Source organism: Onychomys torridus, chromosome 3, assembly GCF_903995425.1.
Source record: "Onychomys torridus chromosome 3, mOncTor1.1, whole genome shotgun sequence".
In the NCBI taxonomy this organism is placed as follows: Eukaryota; Metazoa; Chordata; class Mammalia; order Rodentia; family Cricetidae; genus Onychomys; species Onychomys torridus.
The window spans coordinates 158171956-158185460 of NC_050445.1; the positions used below are offsets into that span (position 1 = coordinate 158171956).

Here is a 13505-nt window from a genome sequence, read left to right on the forward strand (position 1 = left end):
TGTGCTAAAATGAAGAGGTAGAGATTTGGAGAAGGTGAGAAAAGCTTTGGTGTTGGCCTTGATTGGTATGGTTTCAAAAAGCAGGCTAGCCGTTTTTGGGTGGTAAAGGCTTTCATGTTAGAAATGGCTTGTAACTCGTCCCTTGTATTTTGTTATTTCCTTAATTAGTAATTGGGGCACTTAGGTAGGAAAAAAATGTTAATTTAGCCTATATCCTCCTTAGAATTGTGATAAAGTCTCTTGAGGTTTGCAAAATTTACATGCTTTTGTAGAAGCAGGATTTAAGGAGTCTGGACTGTTTGTTAGGTCAGCATCATTGACATTCAGAACAGGCTGCCCCTTTCCAGATCTTTCTCCTGACACGGGTGAATGTTATATAGTAGTGAGTTGAGGTCACTGACTTTACTAATGCATTAGCTATGTGAACTTTATAGTGCCTAAGGACCTGAGTGTTTCAACTTCATGTTTTGTGAGTCATGTTTGCAGAAGCAAGTTAACTAATATTTGGTAGCTGGAAGTGTGGTCTAGATGAATCTCTCTCACCCGAGGTCCTGCAGCCGCTTATAAAATAATCACGCAGAGACTTATATCAATTACAAACTGTAGTTAGAGTTTTCCTGCCTGGCTCACAGTCAGGACAAATCTCTCTCACCTGCCAGGCCCATAGACACTCAGACACAACCAAGTAAGCACACAGAAATTTACATTGTTTACAAACTGTATGGTGGTGGCAGGCTTCTTGTTATCTACTTCTTCTATCTTAAATTAACCCATTTCTATTAATCTATACTTTGACACGTGGCTCGTGGCTTACCATTACCTTACATCTTCCTTGTCATGGTGGTGGCTGGCAGTGTCTCTCTCCCTTCGCCTTCTACTTCCCATAATTCTCCTCTTTCCTTGTCCCACCTATACTTCCTGCCTGGCTACTGGCCAATCAGCATTTTATTTATACAGATCAATATCCATAGAAACAAACTGTATTGACCTATGGCTTCAGCTTCTTGCTAGCTAGCTCTTTCATCTTAAATTAATACATTCCTATTAATCTATATGTTGTCATGTGGCCATGGTGTTACTGGTCTGCTGGCATGTTGCTGCTCCTTTGGCAGCGGCTGGCGTCTCTCTTGATTCTGCCCTTCTCTCAGGATCTCTGCTTGGATTTCCTGCCTGGCTGTAAGCTTTCTTGCCATAGGAAAAAACAGCTTTATTTATTATCCAATGGGAACCACACATATTCACAGCATACAGAAAGCTATCCCACAGCATAAGAGCTTACTCTGCAGAATGTCTTGGATGTAGGTGGCGGTGTCTTGGAAAGTCTTCTCCCCACAAACACAAATAATTACAAAGCAGCATGATGATTTAAAAACATGTGGGCTCTTTTTTTTTTTTAATGTACTCAGGGCAAATGCAAAGACTCTGGAATTTTTGGGAAACTATAGGGACTATAGGGGCTGTTATTTTAGCAGAAGTGGGTTGACCAAGGACCTCAGATATTGCTGTCAGGTTATTTATTCTCCTGAATGTATGCATGTATGTGTGTGTGTGTATATATGTATGTATGTATGTATGTATGTATGTATGTATGTATGTGTGTGTGTCTATCTATCTATCTATCTATCTATCTATCTATCTATCTATCATCTATCTATCTATCTATCTATCTGAGACAGGGTTTCTCTGTGTAGCTCTGGCTGTCCTGGAACTCTCTATGTAGACCAGACTGGCCTCAAACTCACAGAGATCTGCTTGCCTTTGCCTTCTAGTGCTAGGATTAAAGGTGTGGGCCACCATGCCCAGCATTATTCCCCTTGTTTTAAAGCTCAGTGGTTGTACTATAGTGACATACAAGAACCTGTACACTGAGCCCCTTAAAAGCCAGAGGGAAGAATCCAAGCTGTTTATCTAGCTTCAGACTTAAACATGTACTGTAACATCTGAACATCTGATTTCCTCCTCTCTTCAGTGTTGTGGTTTTTAAATTTATTTATTTTATGTGTATGGCTGTTTGCTTTTATGTGTCTGTGCACCACTTGTGCAGTGTTCACTGAGGCGAGAAGAGGGCGTTACAGATAGTTGCAAGCTGCTGTATGGGTGCTGAGAATTGAACCCAGGTCCTTTGGAAGAGCAGCCAGAATTTTTAACTGCTGAGCTCTCTCTAGTTCAAATGTTTTTGCTTTTTGTTTATTTTTGAAGCTAGGGACCATGATTTTCTTGTATTACAACTTGATCTTCAGTTTCATTGCTAGCTTTGGCTATTGGTTTTCTGACTGTCCTAAGAAGAAATAGTTTTCAAGTCTGCTCTTAGAAGTTATTAGATAGGCAGGAAACAAAGCTATGTTGGAATACAGAGATGTTATATTGTTACTTGGGAGAGATGTGCATGTAACTAGCCATACAACCCCATTGCTTGGAAGGGGTCTCCATGCAACTAGCCACACAGTGCCAGTTTGTGACTAAAATTTGCTTTGCAGCTCAACTTAGCACTGCTTGCCAAGGACCCTGAACCAAAGGTTTGAAAATGCCAAGTGGTCTTACTGAGAAAATCTACAGCCTGCTAACAAAATCTTACTGAGAATCATATAGACTATGGGAATATTTAGAGTGCGAAGTTAGGGTGTGATTAAATCTCCTAGAGAATGGATGGGAGAAAGAATTAATAATTAATAATAATTATTAATAATTAATAAGAGGAAATGCAAGGTATTGTGATTTACACAAGACTTAAGAACCCATTCCCAGTGTGTTTTGAACTGGGTTAGACACCAGCCTAGTATATTTGATCTGAATTCCTACACACACTGTTAGAGCCACAGGTTTCCAGGATTTTAGACTCAGGACTGTCTTGCTCTGGAATCTGTGACATAAACCCTGTGTGTTACTCTTCCACCTTTAGAAACAACCATTCAGCCTCCACCCCCTTTCTTTAAGGTCCAGTCTAGGTAACTCTCTCTCAATTTGCTAGTCAGTAGCCTGTGAAATCTTGAACCTCTCATGAATAGCTAATCTTGATTTAGTCTGTTACACACTTCCTCCTCTGTTGTAAGGATCTTCAGGGAAAGAAACACTCGTTAACACTACACAGGCTTGAGTGCAGACATTGTGCTTAGTGTGAGGTGAGAAAATGGTATCCAATGAAAGCTGCAGAATGAGTCTCACCTCAGAGGAAGGAACAGATGTGACAGGCTAAAGGAAAAAAGCAGGGCATCGTAGGTGTGTGAGAGACCAGAAACAAGAGGTGAGGTCCAAAAGCCGGAACAGGACTCACACTGTACAACTTGGCCTTCATTATATGGCACTTAAATCAGCTGGAAGCTAGCCTGGTTAGAAGGAGACGCTGAACAACTCTGCCTGCATAGGGACTGGGGGTGTGGGGGTGGAGGGAGTGGAAGGAGGGGAGGGGTGAGGAGCTTCTCAAATTCCCTCCAGTTATTTGCAGCCTCATCAACCTCTTTTCAGTACAAAAGGTCACTAGGTCACATGGAGGTGACACCTTTCCTCCAGAAATCCCCGAGAAGGCAGGAAGTGTGGGATGATTCAGTAAGAGGGCTTCTTCCTGTGCACGGATGGGTGACTGGATGCATAGAGCCCTTCTTGCTAGGTCATGAGGAATGGCTTTTGATGATTTCTGTCAGTGTTTGCTCCACCTCTCTCAGGTGGAAGCCTCATGGGAATGGTATAGTCAGATGGGTACAAATCTGGAAAACGTCTAGGCTTCCTGGAGAGTGCTCGCATGCTAAGATCCATGTTGGTCAATTCGCTTGATTCTTTGACTGCTGTGACAGTAAAAATATGGTAGCTTTTATGTTCCTAATACCTTAAGATTAGGTCTAACCATAGCATCAGAAAGGACTTGAACCTGCAGTGAAGTCCCATTTATATTATTTTAAATATCCAATTAAGAGGGACACTTTATTGCATTGATGTAACACTTAGAACTAATAAGTCTTTTGAGATTTGGTTGTATTTTATATGGCTTGTCTAACATTAGATTAATGTCATTATAGCATAGAGATTAAGAATATGAGCTGTGCAGCTGGGTTACCTGGGTTCTGATCCTGACTTGTTCACTCAATCTTAGGCAGGTTACTTCATCCTTCTGACCCAGTTCTTTATCTAATTCACCTGCCACATGGAGTTTTTGTCTAATTGACTATTTTTTTTTGTTTATTTACTAAAGATAAACCTCTCAGTATCTGACATCTATTTTCCCAGTAAATATTAGTAATTAGTGTATCATAAATGATGTCAATAAAGCAGCCAAAGGTTAAACGGGTTAGGTAGATAGCAGGCAGTGCCACTGAGCTAGGATTGGTGTTTTTTATTCAAGGAGGGGCAAACCTTTTCTTAAAGGGCCAGATATTAAACAGCTTATACTTCGGGGATCTTACAGTCTCTGTTGCTATTATTCAGTTCTGGCATTTCATCTTGCAGGCAGCAGTACAGTATGTAGACCCATGGACATAACTGTATTCCAAGCAAAATTTTATTTACCAAAATAGGTGTCAAGCCACGTTTGGTTATGAACACATCCTTGCCCTGGACACTTTAGTCACGTCTGATTCCATCCACCCTGGAGCTTGAAATACGGTTACAATAGTAGCTTCACTTAGCATGTGGCTCTCAGGATGGCCAGACTTTGGAGCAGTCATGAATGTGTCCTTTTGAGGGTGACACAGAAGTCACTTATGTAAGGGCTGGGAGCATTTTATTTGAATTTGAACCTGAGGTTGTAGAAAGGATCAGGATTTGTTTTATTTGATGGACACAAATACAGACTGTTTTCTTCTATAATCTGTATAAAGAAAGGGTTTGTGAGGCAAATAAAAAGCTATTTGTATTTGTGCTTGTTGGCACACTGAGGGTTTTTCTTCTAGGCATGCAGTTTATATGGGTTTGGATCTTTTATTTCTTATTTTTCAGTTTAATAGTGAGCTCTTGTTTGTAATGAAAGTTGCCAGTGGGCCTTTCTGTGAGTGACTGACTGTGTTGCTGAGTTTGTATTTATAGTCTGGGTCTGTTTCTGAGGAAGTGACTAAAGTCCACCGCATTCCATTAAGACTACATAACAAAGATCATCTTTGACTCAGGGAAACAGGGCCTATGATGAAGACTCAAAAACCTAATGATTAGTGTTTATCAATGTTTTTATGTATTTAGTCCTGCTTGGGTGAGATAATCAGAGCTTTGTGCTGAGGGCCAGATTGGATATTCACTGTTCTTAGTAATCTAGAGAGAAGTTCTCTGGAGCAGGTTCAAGCTGTGCGTAGCTTTCTTGTGGCCCTGTTTACATTTTAGATTATTTAAAGTGAGTGTTATAGAACATGAGTATCTATTTCTTGTCTTCAAAGAACTCTATCAGAACCCTTGCCTTATGTCCAGCAGAGAGGTCACTGGTGTAATGGTGGGTCACAGGAAGTGACTGACTTAGGAAACTCATTATGTCTTATTCTTTGTCACAGCCCCCTGGTTTTCCCATCATTCATTTTTGTGGTATTGTAATAAAATACTTGAGACTGAGTAAGTTATAAAGGAAAAAGTTTATTCCCCCCCTCAGTTTTGGAGGCCTTCTGCTTGTTCTTATAGCCAGCAATGATAGGCTGAGTAGGAAGAATGAGCCGGTCTATCCCTGGGCTGTCTTGGGCTCTGGAACTCATACTTTCCCAGAAAAGATCCATTAGGTCCATTAGTCTGGTTGGGGCTGAGGCTGTAGCTCAATGTGGAGTGTTTGCCTAGTATGAGCTGGGGCCCTAGATTCATTCCCCAGTACCATTCTTTTAAAAAGGAGAGAGAGGAGCCAGGTGGTGGTGGCGGCACACGCCTTTAATCCCAGCGCTCGGGAGGCAGAGGCAGGTGGATCTCTGTGAGTTCGAGGCCAGCCTGGTCTAAAGAGCGAGATCCAGGACAGGCACCAAAACTACAGAGAAACCCTGTCTCAAAAAAAAAAGAGAGAGAGAGAGGACTGGAGGAGATTGGATTTTGTGTTTCAGTCCTCTGTGTGTGTTGGCTCATTGGGTTTTTCATATTGGTTGAAATGGTCATTATTGTTTGCTTTTATTGCTTCTTCCCTTTAAAGGGGTTTCTGCACTTAGCAGTTATTGTAGTTATGTCAGGAAACCTTCCATGTCCAAGAAAGTGCACGGCCCTCCTCCTCAGTTCTTCTTCGGTCGTGTACCCAGAGAAGAACACGCCCATAAGGGCTAGTCATCCCAATACCATTGGCTAAATGAATCAAATTTCCACAACAATTTACATTGATTTTTTTTAGTCTTCTCCTAAGCCACTCAATAAGTCACTTTTAACTAAGTTGAGGAAGGAGTTATATAACTATAACTAACTATATATGAAGGTAAAATTGTTCTGTGCACTGTCACGCAGCCGCTAGCCTCTGCCTTTGTTCTCAGAAGCACCTACCAGCTGGGTACCCTAGAAGGTCACTCTGAAAGTGATTTGTTGGGGCTGAGATGTTTCAGTGGGTAAGAGTTCATACCACTGTTGCAGAGGACTCCTTAGGTTCCTACAACCTATCTCAGGCAGTTCACAAACCTCTTGGAACTCCAGCTCCAGGGGATCTGACATCATCATTTGGCCTACACACACACACACACACACACACACACACACACACACACACACACACACTAAAATAAAATATAAACATTTTTAAAAGAGAAAAATGGTTATCAGTTGAACTTCAATTTTGGAGTGCAGCTTAATCTGAAAGTGAGGCTTATCTTTATGAACACCACTAATTGTCTATGTGTGTCTATAAAGTGTGTCCATGAAACTAACTTTTAAAAAAGCAAAACAGACAGATGCTTTCCTGATGTGACTTCATGGGGTGTGAGAAATTCCTTAAAGACCATCGACACCTCCATTCATGCCTAAAATGAAGTGCCAGTAAAGCGTTCTGTTTCAGTGTTAAATATCCTGTTCCTTTGGAGTTCTTATGAAGAGGAGGAGCTGAGGAAAAGAGTACATAGATGAATACCTTCAGCTGGAGCTGATTTTGGCTTCCCTGCTGGATTTGGCCCCTGAGGCTACTGTGTCAGCGTGTGTCTTGGTGGGGGTGTGTTGTTCCCATACACACTAATGGGAGTGATTTGTTTTCCTTATGTATGAAGTAATTAAAGGAGTATTCTAAGTGCAAGTCTTAAGACTTGCATGTTGTCACATGTTGTCCATGCTGTTCTCCTTGGAAAGGAACCCTTCACTTGCAGGCATCTCTTGGTTCTTTTATCTTGACACCTACATACATCAGACTCCATATCTGTAGGACTCAACCAAGTGGATTCAGCAGGATTGGATATAACGTATTTGAGGCAATTACATCTGTCGCCAACCTGTATGAATTTCCCTCCTTGTCATTACTCCCTAAATCAGGGCTTCTTAAACTTCCAACATGTCACCTATTTCCACCTGAGAAAGTTTTGCATGAACTGGGATGTAGGCACATAAAGTAGGTATATAAGTCAAACATCTACTATTGAGGAATCAACAAGTTTGTTTCAAAGAAATTCTTTGTGTATATTAATGATTAAAAATGGATGGCGGAACTAGTATACTTTAGGGTACGTTTTATGACTTAATTCTCAATTAAATATGTGAGGAGAATAAACCTTCACTTGCCCTAACTAGTTATTCTGAACCACTATTGCCTTTAATATCCATTGCAAAGCCAGGAGTGATAAATATTGAATTTTAGGAGAGGCACAGCTATCTATTTACCCATGATTCTGTTTTAAGGTATATAACTATGAAAAGGATATCATAGACCAAGTCAATTCTCTAGCCCCCCAAATCTGGGATCCAACCCTTAGCACATAACACTTTTCCCCAGTTCCATAACAATCACTATTTATAAACTACATGTGAATTCAGCTCCTTCCAGAGTTCTTCATGACATACTTAAAAATGGCACTGTTTCTGTCTCTTTCTTTGGCCCTTAATACTTCCTAGTTCTTTATTGAAACACTTATCACCAGGTGTCATATAATTAATGTATTTTTTTTTGTATATCTGTATTTAACAGCAAAAATACAAACCTCCTGGGGAGGGGTATTTAGTGTTTCTTACTGTTACCATAATACTTAGGGACTCTTATATTGAGGGGACCCTGCTGGTGGTCATAGCAGGTATCAAAACAAACAGTGAAGAGGTCAGAAAGAAAACTCAGTTCAGATTGACTTTAGTGACTTCAATCAAGACTCTGGGAAGTCTGGTGCCAGGGAGTTTATTATCAGCATAGTTAAACCATTAGAAATTGGAGGAAAAAAAGTTTTATAGTATAATAAAATCCGTAAAAAAAAAAATTTTAAAAAATGGATGGCTGAATACTTGACATTGTAGGACATTGAACATCTTAACATTTTAGTTGATTAGTATTTTATTTTCAGAGATGATCTCACTCATCCCAGGATGCTTGAACCTTGTGAAGTAGCACAGGCTGGCATTGAACTTGTGACCTTTCTGCTTCTGCTTCTCGAGAATATTATGACTTTATAATCTTCAGTGCTGAGAATGCTACTTTGCATAAATGTATGAAATAAAACAGTGGAAGTAGCTGGGCGGTAGTGGTGCATGCCTATAATCCCAGCACTCAGGAGGCAGAGGCAGGTAGATCTCTGTGAGTTTGAGACCAGCCTGGTCTATAGAGCTAGTCCAGGACAGGCTCCAAAGGTACAGAGAAACCCTGTCTCGAAAAAACCAAAACCAAACAAACAAACAAAAAACAGTGGAAGTATAGGGCTAATTAAGAAAAACTTGAAAATTGTGTTCTAATCCTATCAAAATTTATTTTAACAGTTAAAAAAATGAAAAGCAAGCAATTCAAACAGAAATAAAAAAAACATTCTAGCACAGTACAATCTAAAGATACTAATTTGCTACTTCTGTGCTGAGGAATGGTAATAAGAAGATATTAAGGTCTTTGTTTTCATAATTAAGCCATTATGCCTCTACAAGAACAGAAAGCTTTGTATGTATGGCAAAATCTCTTTAGTTCATAACATACAATAGTCTTTTTAAACTTTAATCTTTTTTTTTCTAGACAGGGTTTCTCTGTGTAGTTTTGGTGCCTGTCCTGGAACTTACTCTGTAGACCAGGCTGGCCTCAAACTCACCGAGATCTGCCTCCCGAGTGCTGGGATTAAAAGCGTGCGCCACCACTGCCCGGCAACTTTAATCTTTTAAAGGAAACTTTATTGTGAAAGACTGTTGAACTATATCAACAAAACATACACAGAGGAAGACAGAAAAGTGAATTATACCAAGGTGCTTGTGTTTCCAAACTGCTTTCTTGACCTAAAATTTATTCTTAATTTTTATTAAGTAAGTAAGTGTGTGATTAATAGTGAAAGCATAAAACCCTAAACTCCATGGCTTTGGACTGGCTGTTCTGACTCTGTAGATGTTCACTGAGATGCATAGAGTTTGAAGATGGGCATATGTTTGAGTGGCTGCCTTAAACCAGCCATGGGTTTGTGTGTATGTTAATTAGGATAATTTGATTTATTTAAAAAAAAAAAAATCCTGAATCTGAGCTGAGGTGTCTCAATCCATGCTTACAGGTATGCCATACTGTGAGGGCATGTTTGGCTCAAAGACTGAGCTGTGCATTCATTGTTGAGGTCACACAGCATACATGAACTGCCAGAAACACTTAAATTTGTTACGTTTAAATTTGAATTGGCTTTTGATCATTGTACATTCTAAAACCTTTTATTGCTGCCAAATTTTTCATGATTCTGCATTCAGTTATGTGATCCTATATCAGGTATCAACCTATGGTTTCAGAGGCTGTGTTCTAAACAGTATAACAGCTTACATAATGTTTATACAGTAATAAGCATTATAGATAACCTAGACATGATTTGACACATACAGAACAGTGAGCTTGGGCCATACACAAATTCTGGACCCATTTATATAAGGGACTTGAGCATCCTGAGATTCTGGTATCTAGCAGGGGGTCCTGGAACCAATAGCTGGGCAGATAAAGACTAACAAATGTATTGTAACTAACATAGTGCTGAGTAATTTAGTTATAAAGATGAATGATGATGGTTTTAGCAGAAAATCCGTCTTTAAGGAATATTTGAGGCTGTCCATAGCAGCAGCAAGAAGCCACAGGGACAGAGAAGGAGATGGTGGATATATAAAAGGAATAAGGTGGAAAGCAGAAAGCAGTCTTTACACAGATTTTCTTGTTTTTTGTTTTTTTTTTAATAGCTCCTGTGATATTAGCTTAATGTGCTTTGTTTATATAATGGTTTACCATCTAAGCCCTTTTTTCCTGCTGTGCTGTGATTTGAAATTTGTTTTAACATGATTTTTATTTCTTTTCAGTATAGAACCTCTATGGATCAGTTTGCTAAGGACATGCAAGATTAGAAGAGCTGAGAAAAATCAGCGTTGAATCCGTTTTTTAAAGTGAGTAGGCTTACCTCATAGATGTTCATTTCTGACATCCTTATACCTGTAGTTAGCAGTCTACACATCACATCCAAGAACTCACAGCACACCCTCTCCTTACAGGCTTCTAAACTCTAAGAGCAACATGACAAAAATGGGCTGTGCAGGCTTGGGCATGTCTCCCTGGCTGTCAGCGAGCCAGTCTTCATCTGGTATCCGGCAGGAAAACACAGGCCTGGTAGCATATCAAAGGCACCACCTTCTTCCTTCTCTGGTGCTTTGTTGCCCTTTGCCTTCACACCCTGTGTTGACTTGTCCACAGGAGTGAGGAGTGTTGACCCTGCGGTGACCCTACAGGCTGAGGAAGCATTTTCATGTGGCTTACTGGCCTCCTTTCTCCCCATTCCTCTTGCCAAGTGGTAATACTGTTGCTGAACTTCTGCTAGGTGGTAAGCATTGGATTGACTTGTTCAGAATTACTTTGTAAGTTCTTCTCCTATATTTTTACCTTATGCCAAATACTTCTCTGTCCCTGTTACCTCATCACCAGGTAGAGAAGGAGGATGCTGAGAGTCAGAGTGTACTGTTAGTTATCCGGATGGTGAATGTGGACATAGCACTATCATCTGACTTTGACTGCCATATGCTTAGTAGTGATAGAATGCCATTCCGTCATGGTGGTAGCAGGACACTGGTGTCTTCTGGGTTGTGTTCTTAATAGAAATGTGATTCTGATCCTTCTAAACCCTGACAGGAAGGAAGAGAGAGGGAGGGAGGGAGGAAGGAAAGAGAAATATTATTCCCTGTTAGAGTTAAGAGGTGACTGTCCCTGGATCTCTGTGGCCTTGAGAAGCTGACCTTCCGAGGGCTCAAAGTTTCTCATATACACAGAGACCAAGCACATGTCCTCATGATGTCACAGGTGAACCCATTGAGTAAGCAGCATTTCCATTAACAATCACTGGTGCTGTGGGTCTCTGGCGCTTGCATTCCCAAGAATAACTGTGTCCTGACTTCTGGTGTCTTTGAGTAGTTTTATTTGCCTTTAAAATCTGTGACTAGAATCCTGCAGTGTATATTCCTATGTGTGTGGCTCACTTGGCCCAGTATGTATGTGAAATTCTGCAGTTATTAAATGTGGTTTACCTTCTTGATTTCTTGCTCTGGTGGTAAGGTATCTAATTGTATAGTTGCAGGGCACTTAGGTTGTATTCAATTTGTTTTTAATGCTGTATATACATATGACTTTTAAAAAAGATTTTGTGTATATTAGTGTTTTGCATGCATGTATGTCTGTCCACAATTTGAGATCCTGGTGTCTGGGGAGGCCAGAAGAGAGTATTGGATCCCTGGACCTGTGTGTATAGATAGTTGTAAACCAACATGTGGGTTCTGGGAATCAAACCTGGGTCCTCTGGAAAAGCAGTCAGTGCTCTTAACTGCTGAGCCATCTCTCCAGCTCCTTATTTTTCATTTTCATTTTGTTTGTATCTATGGGCGAGGAGAAGTATGTGCAGTGTGTACAGTGCCTATGGTGGTTGGAAGGGAATGTTGGATTCCCTAGAGTTAGAATTACAAGCTGTTGTGAGCCTTCCAATATGGGTACTGGGCACCCAACTCAGGTCCTCTGCAAGAGCAGTATGTACTCTTAACTGCTAAGCTATTTGTGAGGATGTGTGCTCTTCTTTCCTCTATGTCAAACCCCATGAGGTTAGCTATCTCAAGGCTACAGAGATCCATGGACAGTCATCCCTTAACTCTCTGTAACATGGTCTTTCAAGGCCCAATATTCAGTTGTGACCTTTTAATTATTTCTCTGCCTATGTTTTGATATAGGTTGTCATTCAGGGACCACTCAGCAGTTTAGGTTCTGTGAAGTGATGTGAAACTAGACTTCTTTGGAAGCAGGGGTGTTGACTTTTGGTGGCCAAGTGATATGCCTACTTACCTGTGATGCTCTGACATCATATTCAGCAGGAACAGATGTTTTCATTGGTCTTCTGGGGCATAGCCAGGTAGAAGTCCTCTCTGGTGTACATGTGCTGGTCCCTTGGCACAGACACATTTTGTTTGTATGGCATAGAAAGGGATTGTAGAGGAAAAAGAGATTCTAGAGAGAGATGTGTCAGGACCTCCCTAGAAACTGTCACAATACTCTGTGCACTAGATCAAGAATCTGGGAAAGTGACATCCCAGAGGGGAATTTGGTGTGTAAGGCCCGATAAGGGAGGTGAGTAAATGAAAATGGATCTGACGCAGCTGGCTAGAGCTCAGAAGGAGCTTTGAAAGTACATTGTGAACCAGCTCACAAGGTCTGTTTTTTGTCTTTAGAAAGCTTTAAAACACAGTCCCTGAAGTATGAATCTTCAGCCAGGAAGTAAGTGAATAAAATTACTGAACTAGGGAAATGTAGGTTTCATAACCAATGTGCGTTATAGAGCTTTGCTTTGAGGGGGTTCTGCCTTCAGATCACAGCTCCACTTTTTCTTGTCCCATGACACCTTGGTTGGCTTCCTCAACAGTGAAATGGGGATATTATCATAATTTACTGTTTCAGTTTAGTGCAGAAGTGTTACCAGTGTGCACACTGCCACGGTAGTCATTATCCTTGGTGCACTCTCACTCTTGTTGCTAATGTCAACTATCTGACTATTTAATGCAACATAGTAATTTTCATCTTTTAAAAAAGATGAGACTAAGCATGTGGAAGCTAACCAAAACCTTAAGCTATAGAGGAAAGATGTAGGGAAACACTTTTCCCTATGTCCTTGGTGTGTCACTCAACAGGGTCTACCATTTATTTGTTTGTAATGGTATTTGCTCTGCCCATGACCTTGGGCTATAGGGCCCAAAGGAGGTGGTGCTTCCTGCCATTGTATGTGACCTCTTATAAGGAGTTGGAGAGGGGTCACATGCTGCTTCTCTCTGCTCCTGCCTGTGAGGTGGATTCACTCCCAGTCAGATCAGAGGACAACTTCAGCTGTCTACTCCATTCTGTATTCGTGAGTGTATTTCCTCAATTCATATCTTAATAAAATTCTGTTACCCATTTAATAGACTCACGTGGATTGATCATAATAAGTGGCACC

At 40.6% G+C, this 13505-nt stretch overlaps 1 protein-coding gene across 10 annotated transcripts in view; it reads left to right on the plus strand.

The window, feature by feature from the left end:
• Positions 1–13505, plus strand: part of Ppfibp1 (PPFIA binding protein 1) — a 153361-nt gene that overhangs the window by 40487 nt on the left and 99369 nt on the right. For 8 of the 10 annotated variants that reach the window (XM_036180858.1, XM_036180861.1, XM_036180863.1 and 5 more), the window contains exon 2: positions 10351–10434. The exons of 1 other annotated variant lie outside the window; for it this stretch is intronic. The gene's annotated coding sequence lies outside the window, so the exon portion shown is untranslated. The remainder of the gene's footprint in view (positions 1–10350; positions 10435–13505) is intronic. One more of the 10 variants, XM_036180859.1, reaches the window with a different exon arrangement.